At 34.0% G+C, this 14,118-nt stretch overlaps 1 long non-coding RNA gene across 1 annotated transcript; it reads left to right on the forward strand.

Moving 5' to 3' along the window:
* The first annotated feature begins 1,608 nt into the window (after nucleotides 1–1,608).
* On the forward strand, nucleotides 1,609–13,819 carry LOC127720735 (uncharacterized). Its single transcript, XR_007990972.1, has 2 exons — nucleotides 1,609–2,408; nucleotides 13,418–13,819. It is a non-coding gene; the product is annotated as an uncharacterized LOC127720735 (long non-coding RNA).
* Nucleotides 13,820–14,118: the final 299 nt, after the last annotated feature.

A 14,118-nucleotide genomic window follows, 5' to 3' on the forward strand; every position in this document is an offset into this window, starting at 1 on the left:
TTTTAGAAATATAGCTAAAAAAAATAAAGAACACAGAAAAAGAAGACCCCCCCCCCCCCCAAACCCCAAGATCATCCTGATTTCAACTTTAACCAGAGACATATATATACTATAGTAGAATGTAGGACAGTAAGTCACAGGACAAAAAGTCACGGACGAAAAGTCACAGGACAAAAAGTCACAATTCAGTTTTGAGATTATTTTTCTCTGAACAAGAAAACACTAATTTTAAAAATAAATTTTTGATTTTTTATTGAACTATTATAATATATGAAGCAACTTTGTAATTAAAATGTATTCAATAAATATTAATGATGATCAAATAATTGTTATGATAACAAAATGTCAAAGTGGTTTGCCAAGAAATATATTATTTACATGATTAAAATTTAATAATTTTTCATTTATCAAGGCTTATGAACAATTTCCTGAACTTAAAAATGAATAAATGTAAAAAAAGAAAACTATTTGAAGATCTTTTTCTTATATATTCAAACAATTGGCAATAAATTTTTTGTGACTTTTTGTCCTATCCAATTTGTGACTTTATGTCCTGTGACTTTTTGTCCTGTGACTTTCTGTCCGTTTACCCTATTCATAGTATAGCCTAGTGTTTCTGTTAAAATAAAGTTCTGGTCATGGTTAAAATAATATCTCAGAATTTGTTTAGTTGTAAAAACAATTACCAAGTAATAATCCATTTAGAACTTCACCTCCGGCAAAATTCAGGTGATCGGAGGGCAATAAATTGCGTAATCGCACACCTGTGAATCCAAGGAAATAATGACCGGAAAATCGGACACACATAATTTCACTGTGTAATTTAGAAGCAAACTTTAGCAAAGAAATGTTTCTTGTAATATCATGATCATTACCAGATTTTACTTTTTAAATTAAAAGAAATGCCGAAAAAAAGAAAAAAATATTTTCTCAATCAAATACATTAAAAAAAAAATACAACTATTTCAAGTAGTTTTTTAGAAAAAGAATTTATTTGATCTGAAATAAGTTTTCCTATTACTTTTCTTGATTAGCTATCGAGGTTATTCATCCCTTACTTGTCTACATGTTGTAGAATAATTATCGACGAGAATCTCATTCCGGACCGAGTTTTTTAACGGGATTTCACGGAGTTGCCAATCTCTGTGTATATATGTCTCTGCTTTAACGCTGCCGGGATATTTTGAGACAAAGTGCACGTATTAGTAGTCAGCCGAAACCACTAAGCGTTTTGCATCCATACGTTTTTTTTCGGGATACTGACTGCATAGTAAATTATCAATGTACTAGTTAATGTTCTCGAGGGATGACCCTATAACAGAGACATATATACACATATGTGTATATATGTCTCTGCCCTATTACGTGTCAGTAACCTTCTCGACACGGTTCATTTTTACGGCGGCTCAGTTTTGTCTTAAGAATAAACATAATTGATAAGTTTCTTTCCCCTGCATTCCTCGATCGCACTTGTAAATATCACATGGGTCTCAAGACATTGGTACACTATACCAGAGACATATAATATGTCTCTGTTAATACTTACGACTAAGATTGATTATAAGTATACTTGAGTCGGTTTGAGAAAAAAAAAACTTATAAGTAATCGTAAGTATACTGTATTGTACATGACTTAATTACTATCAATATTATTTGTAAGTTTTTTTGTGAAACTGACTGCTGAATTGTTTTTCCATGCTTATGGTACATCTAAGTCGTATGCTTTTTTTAAAACCACCTCCAGGGTATAATGTCTGCTGGCCCATAAAATCTGTTTGTAGATATAGGAAGATGTGGTATGAGTGCCAATGAGACAACTCTCCATCCAAGTCACAATTTATAAAAGTACACCATTATAGGTCAAGGTACGGTCTTCAACACAGAGCCTAGTTTTTATCGAAAATGATAGTATATAGGTTAAATAATTTATTCATACATTTTTAATTGACTGACCTAGAATTATCATGATATTGAGGAATTTAAACCATTCCTATTTTTAAAAAGGGACAAAATTAAAATTTATATATAATAACAGGGTGATACAAATGAGAAAAACTCAAGAAATTGTTTTCAATTAAGATAAATACATGCAGTTAATAATGGTTTTCAGTTGTTTTTTAAAGCAGAGGCAGATTTAGTTTAAAGTTGGAAAAAATTGTTTGTACCAACAAAAATAAATACACGAAGTTAATCCAGAATTTATATGTGTTTATAATTTTTTTTTATGTTTAGGTTGTCAGCCAGATGAAAAGAACAATGCAGTTCAAAAGTCAAAATGTGGATAAGCTGCGGTACAAGGTCCTACTTTTGCAGATTTTCATATTTTGCATGAATGAATTTGAAGTTTATATCATGGAGGGCAGAGAATTTTCCTGCTTCTGAAGGATAAATGTAAAACATCTTGTTCGGTAAGTTTTATGCTCTGTTTTGATAGTGTTTGTGCATCCATCTGTCTTTCTCTAAATTTTATTCACTTAAAGTTTTTGGTTACAGTTCACCATGAACTTCAGTTAGTAACTTGTGGTTTTACATTTATATACTCAAAATTTAGTACTTTAAAATGTTCATGTTTTTTTGTCGAGCCTGCAACTTTTGTCGCAGAAATCTCGACATAGGGATAGTGATCTGGTGGTGGCTACGGCGGTGGCGTTAGCTAACTTCCTAAAAGCTTTATATTTTAGAAGGTTGGAAGACCTGGATGCTTCATACTTTGTATATAGATGCCTCATGATACGAATTCTGTCTGAAACATGTCCATTGTCCTTGACCTCATTTTCATGGTTCAGTGACTACTTGAAAAAAAAGTTCAGATTTTTTGTAATGTTAATTTCTCTCATATTATGAGTAATATGATAACTATATTTGGTATGTGCATACTTTGCAAGGTCCTCATGCTCGTCAGAGAGTTTTCACTTGACCTAGACCTCATTTCATGGATCAGTGAACAAGAACTTAGTCTTAGATGCATGATTTTTTTTATTAGTTGTTAGTGGCTTTGTACTACATTGTACTAGCTGTCAGTAACTGCGAGTACTCTCAGATCTGTACTTAGTGTCTTTTTTTGTTGTTTGGATGTACGAGTACCCGGCCACGTCCACTTGTATTTGTAGTATTTGTATTTATATCCATCTGATGAGTTAAGCCTCTTTCAACTGATTTTTATAGTTCGTTCTTATGTTGTACTGTTACACCACTGTCCCAGGTTAGGGGGAGGGTTGGGATCCCGCTAACATGTTTAACCCCGCCACATTCTGTATGTATGTGCCTGTCCCAAGTCAGGAGCCTGTAATTCAGTGGTTGTCGTTTGTTTATGTGTTACATATTTGTTTTTCGTTCATTTTTTGTACATAAATTAGGCCGTTAGTTTTTCGTTTGAATTGTTTTACATTGTCATTTCGGGGCCTTTTATAGCTGACTTCGCGGTATGGGCTTTGCTCATTGTTGAAGGCCGTACGGTGACCTATAGTTGTTAATTTCTATGTCATTTGGTCTCTTGTGGAGAGTTGTTGTCTCATTGGCAATCAGACCACATCTTCTTTTTATACGACCGCAAAAATTTTTTTGTGGTTGTATATTGGTATGACGTTCAGGCGTCGTCGTCGTCGGCGTCCGAAGACACATTAGTTTTCGCACTCTAACTTTAGTTTAAGTGAATGGATCTCAATGAAATTTTACCATAAGGTTCAATACTACAATAGGAAGGTGGGGATTGATTTTTTTGGGTTATGGTACCAACAGTTAAGGAATTAGGGGCCAAAAAGGGGCCAAAAATAAGCATTTTTGTAACTTCCAGACATAACTTGTGTGTAAGTGTATGGATCTCTTTGACATTGTACCACAAGGTTCCATATCACAAAGGGAATGCTGGGATTGATTTTGGGGGTAATGCCTCCAAATTTTAGGAATAAGGGGCCAAAAAGGGGCAAAAAACAAGCATTTTTCTAGTTTCATGACAATAACTTGTGTGTAAGTCTATGGATCTATCTGACATTGTATCACAAGGTTCCATATCACATAGGGAATGCTGGGATTGATTTTGGGGGTAATTGCTTCCAAATTTTAGGAATTAGGGGCCAAAAAGGGGCAAAAAACAAGCATTTTTCTAGTTTCATGACAATAACTTGTGTGTAAGTGTATGGATCTTTATGAAATTGTACTACAAGGTTCCATATCACAAAGGGAAAGCTGGAATTGAGTTTGGGGGTAATTACCCAAAAATTATAGGAAAAAGGGGCCAAAAAGGGGCCAAAAATAAGCATTTTTCTAGTTTCCAGACAATAACTTGTGTTCAAGTGTATGGATCTCTCTGAAATTGTACTGCAAGGTACCATACCACAAAGGGAAGGCTGGGATTGAGTTTGGGGATGATGAATCATAAGGGGGTTCAAAACATTTTGGGGGGGGGGGGGATTTTATTTTCCTTTTTTTTTCTTTAAAATTTTCCATTTTAAATTGGTTATTTCTGATTTATATATAAAAGCAAATAATAATGATATGGTTTGAATAGGTAAATTAAATTTTTTTTAAGTTCTTAGACCACTTTCATTCTGTGTCAGAAACCTATGCTGTGTCAAATATTTAATTACAATCCAAATTCAGTGCTGTATCAAGCTTGAATGTTGTGTCCATACTTGCCCCAACTGTTCAGGGTTCGACCTCTGCGGTCGTATCAAGCTGCGCCCCAGCGGAGCATTTTATTTATATTTAAGGTTAAGTTTTGGTGGTCAAGTCCATATCTCAGATACTATAAGCAATAGGTCTAGTATATTCGGTGTATGGAAGGACTGTAAGGTGTACATGACCAACTGGCAGGTGTCATCTGACCTTGACCTCATTTTCATGGTTCAGTGGTTATAGTTAAGTTTTTATGTTTTGGTCTGTTTTTCTTATACTGTATGCAATAGGTCTACTATATTTGGTGTATGGAATGATTGTAAGGTGTACATGTCTAGCTGGCAGGTGTCATCTGACCTTGACCTCATTTTCATGGTCCAGTAGTCAAAGTTAAATTTTTGAGTTTTGGTCTTTTTTTTCTAATACTAAATGCAATAGGTCAATTGTATTTGGTGTATGGAAACATTTTATGATGTACATGTCAGCCTCACAGGTTTTATTTGACCTTGACCTCATTTTCACGGTTCATTGCTCAGTGTTAAGTTTTTGTGTTTTGGTCTGTTTTTCTTAATCTATAAGCAATAGGTAAACTATATGTGTTGTATGGAAGGATTGTAAGCTGTACATGTCTGCCTGGCATGGTTCATCTGACCTTCACCTCATTTCCATGGTTCATTGGTCAATGTGTAGTTTTCTTGGTTAAGTCTGCTTCTTAGACTATGTTAGAAACTATAAGCAATAGGTCAACTGTATTTAGTATATTGAATGATTGTAAGGTGTACATATATTTCTTGTCAGGTTTATATGACCTTGAATTCATTTTCTTGGATCATGTTGAGTTTATGTGACAGTTGTAGTAAAGCTTTATATTTAGGACTATCAACATGATATCAATGATTAGTAAAGAAGGCGCAACATTTCAGCGTGTGCACTCTTGTTTATACATTATACACCACATTTACTGTTTTTACCCTGATTTTATGGATTACTGAACATAGAAATGTCATAATGTGAAATTATAGTACATTCTTAGGTTAAAGTTTTAGGTTAAGGTACATAGGTTACCATGAAGTTGAATTTCATACACATGTTCATTATGTGTTGAATTTTTAAATTCAGTGCCAAACTAAGATTTTGAGCCTGATTACATGATTGACTAGACATTGACACATGCTAGTGTTTGCCAGGCATGTCGTCCTATACTAGGAATTTGTCCTGTACTATAAAGAACTCTAATAGTACTCGCTGAGTATGGAGTTTTTGTGAAAGTTTAATATTAGTGAGATTTTTGCATGACATCCTGTCAACTGCTTGTTGATCATGTTTATACATGTCTTAAATTTAATATCTGACACATTGGTGTTTTGTGAAATTGGAAATAAGTTATTTGATAGAATAATAATGTTTTGAGATTATCAAAATAAAAAATATCCCATTTTTACTATTAATGATTAAGTATTAAAAAAAAGAAGATTTAGGATATATGTATAACCATATATAAAAATGAGACAGCAACCGTACAACACAAAAAAAGGAAAAAAAAACAATATAATTTTTTGTATCAATGTTATAATTTCCAACATGTCCAAAGAGTTCAATGTATTTTCTGATTGAAATAAAACACAAGTGGAACTCTTTCAGAACTTCAGAAGCTTAAAGAAGTGCTGTTTCTATTGTTGGCTTTCTGTATAATATATTGCAAATTCTTGTGAAAAATGGAATTTTATTGTATTTGCCTAAAGTTTTAACATTGATCTATATATATATATAACTGGGGAAAATACCTAAATGTTATAAAGAAGAATACATAAATTTATTGTTATATAATATTAGAATAGGAAGATGTGGTATGTTGCTAATTTGACAACTCTCCATCAGAGACCAAAGGATGTAGGAGGTTAGCAACTGATGACACTGGACAACCTTCAACAATCAGAAAAATCCATACTGTGGCGAGTGCACTTTAGAGTAAAGTTGGTAAGATCTAAATAGGAGTGAGAAATGATTAAAAACACATGTTAAAGTTGAAAGGTTTAAAGTTGCGATCGTGGGAATTCAGAAAGAAATATTTATGCTAGGTCAGTTGATAATCTGAGCTGAAACTGTACACACGTATTAATAGATTATAAAGATATTTTACTATATTGAAATGGAATTAAAAATGTAACTTTACAATAGACTCAGTTATTCTTGGGACACATAAGATGTGATATAAAATCTTGGCAAACATCGTCGTCAACAACCCAACAATGTAAGAGAGAAATGTAAAATAGAAAAGTATACAGCTAGTTCCCCTGATACCTTGGTCCTATGCAACATAGAGGATTACAAGCGTATCATATGGTGGAGGTCCCGGTTGTTGTTTAAAATGGACTTGTTATGTCATACCAGTTGAGAAACAGAACCATTGAACATTCAAAAATGAGCGATTCCGAAAGTGAAGTGACTATTCAAAATCAGCCTGAACCGGAAGAAAATTCAGCCGAAAAATCTAGTCAGCCAACACCAACACAAGCCACAGTGAACAGTGAACATTTCGAAGCATTAATGAGCAACATCAGTCAAATGGCTAAAACATTCCAACATGGATCAAAATCATCTACACCGGGATTTTCTATAGATAGTTTTGCCGGGTTACCAACCGAAGATGCCAACCTATGGCTCGATAAATTCGATGCATGGATTGCGTTCCATGGATGGAACAAGGAAAATGAAAAAATTGCAAGTGCTATGCGTCTCAAACTGGAAGGAGGTGCGCTATCGTGGTTTAATGGTCTGTCCAATAGTGTAAAACGAAACAGTGATATATTATTTACAAAATTCAAAGAACATTTTAGTGGACTTCACCCGACATGGATGCTTGAACAACATTTATATGAACGATGTATGCTTCCATCGGAATCACTCGAAGTCTACATTAGTGACATTGAGAAACGGTGTAGCCGTTTGTGCAAAACAGACAGGGAGACTACAACCGCATTCATCAGAGGACTACCTGGATCGTTACGTGTGTTTGTGATTCAAAGGGACCCAAAATACTTCAAAGATGCCGTACAGTCTGCAAGATTGGCACAAGAATCGATGGCCGGACTCACAAGCACCTTCGAATATGGAGCTTCAAACTCAGTGTTGAATAAACTTTCTGACCAGGAGAAGGCAATCAAAGATTTGAAAGACACTATATCCGCTATGCAGATTTCTCCCCCTAGAATAAACAAAAGTGAGTACAAAGTAGAGTGTCAACTCTGTACGAAAACCGGACATTCTGCCAAAGACTGTCGAAGTTACAGTATACAAGAAAAATCTGGTTTTAATAAAAAGAGGGACATCGAGTGCTATAATTGTCACAAGCGTGGACATTACGCAAGAGAGTGTCGAGAATATTTTATGGGAAACTAAAAAAGCCTAACAGTTCGGGGCGACTTGTTAGGCCGGAAGGACTTATTGACCCGCCAAGCCCAACAGTAAGTGACAGTTTGTGTACAGTAAACGCTGCTTCTTTGATAAACAATTATATTAAGATTTCTATTGATAGATATGAGACATTTGCTTTGATAGATACAGGTGCAGATATTTCTGTTGCAAATCCTTCTTTAATTAGCAAATTGAGAAATATTGGTGTAAGAGTAAAGATTGATAGATCTGATAAAGAGTCTATTTTGATAGCCAATAATGAAAAGGTTAAAATTATTGGTGTAATTAGTGTAAATATTATAGTTGGGAAGGAGAATGCACATGTTAGATTTTATTTAGTACCTGGTCTAGAACCTAACATTATTTTAGGTATTGATTTTCTTAAGAGTAAAGGAGCAGTGATTGATTTTGTAAATAGAAAGGTTACTTTTGATCCTAGGCGTCAGTTAGTTGCACAAACTGATGTTACTGTACCTCCCAGGTCAGAGAAGTTAATTGTTGCAAAAATTAAAGGCACACCTCTGCCTGATTTCATTTTAGGTATTTCTACAGAGTCCCCTGTTTTGGCTTCTCATAGCTTATTAGCTGCGAAATCACTTTCTGAGGTTAGAAACGGGACAGTAGCACATGGTTTATGCAATTTAAGCCTATTACAATTAAGAAGAATTCTAAAGTAGGGAAATTTGTGTGCTTATCGGACAAAGATAAGGTGTTTATTGTTAATGAATCAAAGACGTCTGCGTCTGTGCAAAACACGCCCATCGAAGATGATGGCGCTGTAATGAATGAAATACTTTCACACATAGGTCGTGACCTAAACGATAAAGAGAGAGATCAGCTGGTCAATTTACTAGAAAATTACTCTAATGTTTTTGTAAACGGTGGAAAGTTAGGAAATTGCGATATTTTACAACATGAAATTAGCATGTCATGCGATCAAAAACCGATTAGACAACGACCGTATAAGATTGGTAATAAACAAAAACAAATATTAGAAAACATGATAGAGGATATGTTAAAACAAGATATTATAGAACCAAGTACTAGTCCTTGGGCAGCGCCATGTTTACTTGTTGCTAAGAAAAACAATACCGAGTATAGATTCGTGGTTGATTATAGAAAAATTAATTCTATAACAGAACAGGATGCCCATCCTCTTTTAACTACTGACGATGCATTAGAAAGCTTGGGGGCCACCCAACCCTCATACTTTAGTTGTTTGGACCTTCGTAGTGGATTTTATCAGACTCAGATCAGTCCTAAATCTCGCCCATATACAGCGTGGAGATGCCATTTAGGACTTTTTCAATTTAAACGTCTTCCCATGGGACTAAAAAATAGCCCTCAAATGTTTCAAAGATTAATGGAAACCGTATTACGAGGAATGACATTCAAATTTTGTTTGATCTATTTAGATGACATAATAGTGTTTTCAAAAACTTTTAATGAACATATAGAACACTTGAGAGACGTTTTTGTTAAACTACGAGATGCTGGACTTAAACTGCATCCCCAAAAATGTTCATTTGCACAAAGGGAGATAAATTATTTAGGACACAAAGTTAGCAACGAGGGTATTGCGCCAGATAAGTCAAAAGTCGACGCAATCACTAAGTATCCCGTTCCACGTAAACTTAAAGATCTACGTGCCTTTTTAGGTTTATCAGGATATTATAGGAAATTTGTTCAAAATTATGCAAAGATTGCAGCTCCGCTTTATGCACTGACTAGGAAAAACTGTGATTTTGTATGGTCAAAAGAATGTGACAGTGCATTTGAACACTTAAAATCCGCATTGACGTCACCACCGATTTTGGCGTATCCAGACTATGATAGACCTTTTCGTGTTTACACTGATGCTAGCTCTTTTGCGTTAGGTGCCGTTCTCTGTCAAGAACAAAGTGGTCAAGAGAGAGTAATTTGCTATGCTGGTCGTGCATTGAGTAAACAGGAACAAAACTATGGAATTACCGAACTGGAATGTCTAGCTCTAGTTTTTGCTATAAAGAAATTTGACTGTTATCTCCGATTTACAAGTTTTACGGCTTACGTGGATCATGCCGCTCTGAAATGGCTACTTTCGCTTAAAGAACCAACAGGCAAATTTGCTCGATGGGTAGCACTCATACAATCATATAACTTTGAAATCGTGTATAGACCTGGATCTTCACATGGCAACGCTGATGGAGTAAGCAGGCGTACATATGTTGATTCACCGGATGATGACCTCGTCGACAACGAAAGTCTTTTGAATATATTACCATCATATCAAATACACGAGACTCAACAATTAAATACAAAAGAATCATCAAATCCGATATTTTCACCACCTGTTCGTAAAATTGCCTGTCAATCAGCGAAACAGTGCAGAGCCATTCATGCTAATGCTGATAATTTATTCTCAACGACTGAAATAAAATCTGAACAACGTGCAGATACCAACTATAAATATATCATAGACTACTTAGAGACCGGTAGATTACCTAAAGATAAGGACAAGCACAGAAAAGTATTAGTGCTGCAGCCATTTTATTTCTTACATGATGACATTTTATATCACGTTGATAAACGATCAAAACGTGGACAAAGAGACTTAAATGCAAATATTCAGTTAGCAATTCCACGAAAAATGGTTCCAACAATTTTAACAGAAACCCACAATAGTTTATTTTCTGGTCACTTAGGAATAAGTAGAACTATCCGTAGGACTCAACGTCTTTATTTTTGGCCATTAATGAATAGCGACATTGAAAACTGGATAAAGTCGTGTGAACTTTGTTCGGAACGTAAACAACCTCCAAATCCTGTTCGAGCTCAGCTATCTAGCATGCCTATAGCATCAATGCCTTTTGAAAGAGTCAGTACAGACATTATGGGACCGTTACCCGTTAGTGGACCGTCCAAATATCAATATGTGCTTGTATTTATTTGCTATTTTACAAAGTACGTTGAATTTATACCTTTATCAGATATAAGAGCATCAACAGTAGCTAAAGCGTTTATAGAGAATGTACTGTGTCGTCATGGTTCACCAAGTTTTTTACACTCCGACAGAGGATCCAATTATTTATCGAACATTGTTAAAGAAACTTGCAAACTATTTGAAATTACAAAAACTCATACGACGAGTTACCACCCACAGTGCAATGGTCAAAGTGAAAGAATGATGCGATCCGTAAAAGACATGTTATCAAAATATTTAGATGATAATAAGAACTGGCATAACTTTCTACCTTTTATTCAATTCGCATATAACACAGCGCCGTCTGTGGATACAACAGACTATTCGCCATTCTTCTTAGTGTACGGCCGACATCCGAAAAATCCGATCGATTCTAACTTACCAAACTTAGATGTCAACAAAACGACTCAGGAATACGTTATCACCTTACTTGAAGAACTTGAAATAGCTAGGAAAATTGCGAAAGAATTAATTGAAATCCGTAAAGCTGAGATGTTAAAAAAGGCAAATAAAAACAGAGATAACCCTAATTTCAATGTAGGTGACATTGTATATTTATACAAACCTGTTCTTGTTGCAGGTATTGGACGAAAATTGAATAGACCTTGGATTGGTCCGTATTATATTTCGCAAAAACTTTCCGAAATACACGTTAAGTTGAGACGAAAATCTGACGGGAAACTACTGAAGAATAGAGTTCATATAAATAGACTTAAACGTGGTTACGTATGGACGAATGAACCTTACGATATTACACCACCATTGAACGAAGATGCCGTGGAACCTGCCATAATTTCTGTTGACGAAACACCAGCAGACTCTATTTCTGAGGAAGTCCAGCCGAATCTTTACCAATCACAGGACAATGCTACACAAAATAACAATAGCGACAATACTGTATTTTCCGTCGAAAAAATATTACGAAAGAAGAGGATCAAGGGAAAATGGAAATACCGTGTGAAATGGGTTGGTTTCGATTCAAAGGACAATTCGTGGGTAGACTTTGAAGATTTGAATTTAGAATGTCAAAATTACGTTACAGACATGCACAATAAGATTCCATCTGTCAGACGCTAAATTCCGTAAAATGTATATATTTTTTTCTTGTTTGTTTCATTTTATATAGCTTGTATTTTTTTTAGTTTTATTTTGATCATAATTATATTTTTAACACATATTTCTGATAAAAAAAGCTCCTATATCAATTTACTGTTTTTCCTATAGAGAACATGTTTACAGAGGTCAAAACGAGAGTTCAATGATTGAACTATTTTTAGTAGTGCGCACGTGTTGATAATAAAATGTTATACTGTATAGAAGTTGTGAAGGAATTTTATTGAGAATTAATTAGTCAAGTAAATCGGCTGATGGGAAATTTATTGTAATGATATTAGGGACGCTTAATAATTTGCTAACCTGTTTATTGACTCTGGGCATTGCGGTTAAAGATAAGATTAAGGATAATTACCTTCCCAGATTGAGAGCCTGATAACAAATCTTAAAGAAAATGTGTATTTTTCATAATTTTGTCTTATTTTTGTGTAAATAATATTTTGCGCATTTCGTTTATTTTAAATAATTTTTTGTACAACAACATCAAAATTATTAATCTAGACATATTTCTTTTGCCCACATGTTATACGTTTATTGTGTTTAAACATAGGTGTACTGTGGTTTATGTATGTTCTTTGATTAATTTGATAAGTACTGTTTATTTTATTTTTTGCGCACGTAGATTATATAGCATTAGGATTTAGTTATAAAAATAATTAATTAAGGTTAATTTTGAAATTTCATTATATATAGTACATGTAGTTCAAGTGCATTCCTTCCTTGATTTGTAATTTCTATTTTTGTATTTTTCGTTCTATAATTAATTTCGTTACATAAATAGATAATTCGAGTGGAAACGAATTTTGTATAGAGGGGAGTGATGTGGCGAGTGCACTTTAGAGTAAAGTTGGTAAGATCTAAATAGGAGTGAGAAATGATTAAAAACACATGTTAAAGTTGAAAGGTTTAAAGTTGCGATCGTGGGAATTCAGAAAGAAATATTTATGCTAGGTCAGTTGATAATCTGAGCTGAAACTGTACACACGTATTAATAGATTATAAAGATATTTTACTATATTGAAATGGAATTAAAAATGTAACTTTACAATAGACTCAGTTATTCTTGGGACACATAAGATGTGATATAAAATCTTGGCAAACATCGTCGTCAACAACCCAACAATGTAAGAGAGAAATGTAAAATAGAAAAGTATACAGCTAGTTCCCCTGATACCTTGGTCCTATGCAACATAGAGGATTACAAGCGTATCAATACCGCATAGCTATTTTTTATTGAAAATCATATGTTATTGCTACATGTATGCAAACAATTTTTATTATCCATAACTTCGGATTTTATTGGTTCTTTTTCAGAAGGATTGAAATTCATCACTTAGAATAAAAGGAGAAAACACAGAAACAAGACCAAAATAAATTCAAAGACAAAAGTCAGATCAGTTATTATTTTCATCACTCAGTCAATGAATTGAAGTTCTATTAGATATCTAAAGATATTAAAACCACAATAATGACAATGTTCTGTGCTGATGGCCAAAAAGTGGACTATACATTACGATCACACAATGCTGGATGATAAGAAACTATTAATTTTTTGGGTGGAGGGATATCCAAAAAAAAATTAGATTTATGTAAAAAGCTACTAGTATGTTAAGCCTATTAATAGCGTTTTCATTGATTTCAAATGGGAAAAAATTGTGTTGTGTTTGTTTCAAAAAAGTATTCTAGAATTCATAAATAAACATATATTGATACTTACATTATCTGCTTTGTTGTTTAAAAGTTTAGTTTTGAACAGTTATAGAACAATATAATTGCATTAACATTTCCAAGGAAAAAAAGATATTCAACTAAAAAGATTCATCTTAAAACAATTTACTACCAAACAGAATTCATTGTAACATACACATTTATTTACTGTATATTTATAATTTGAATCCCATATGACTTTATTTTGTCCCATGGGATATTAAAAATCCCATGGGATAGTTATAGTCCCATGGGATTTTTTTTGTCCCATGGGACAACAAATATCCCATGGGACTATAATTATCCCA

Source organism: Mytilus californianus, unplaced genomic scaffold, assembly GCF_021869535.1.
Source record: "Mytilus californianus isolate M0D057914Y unplaced genomic scaffold, xbMytCali1.0.p SCAF_11, whole genome shotgun sequence".
NCBI lineage: Eukaryota > Metazoa > Mollusca > Bivalvia > Mytilida > Mytilidae > Mytilus > Mytilus californianus.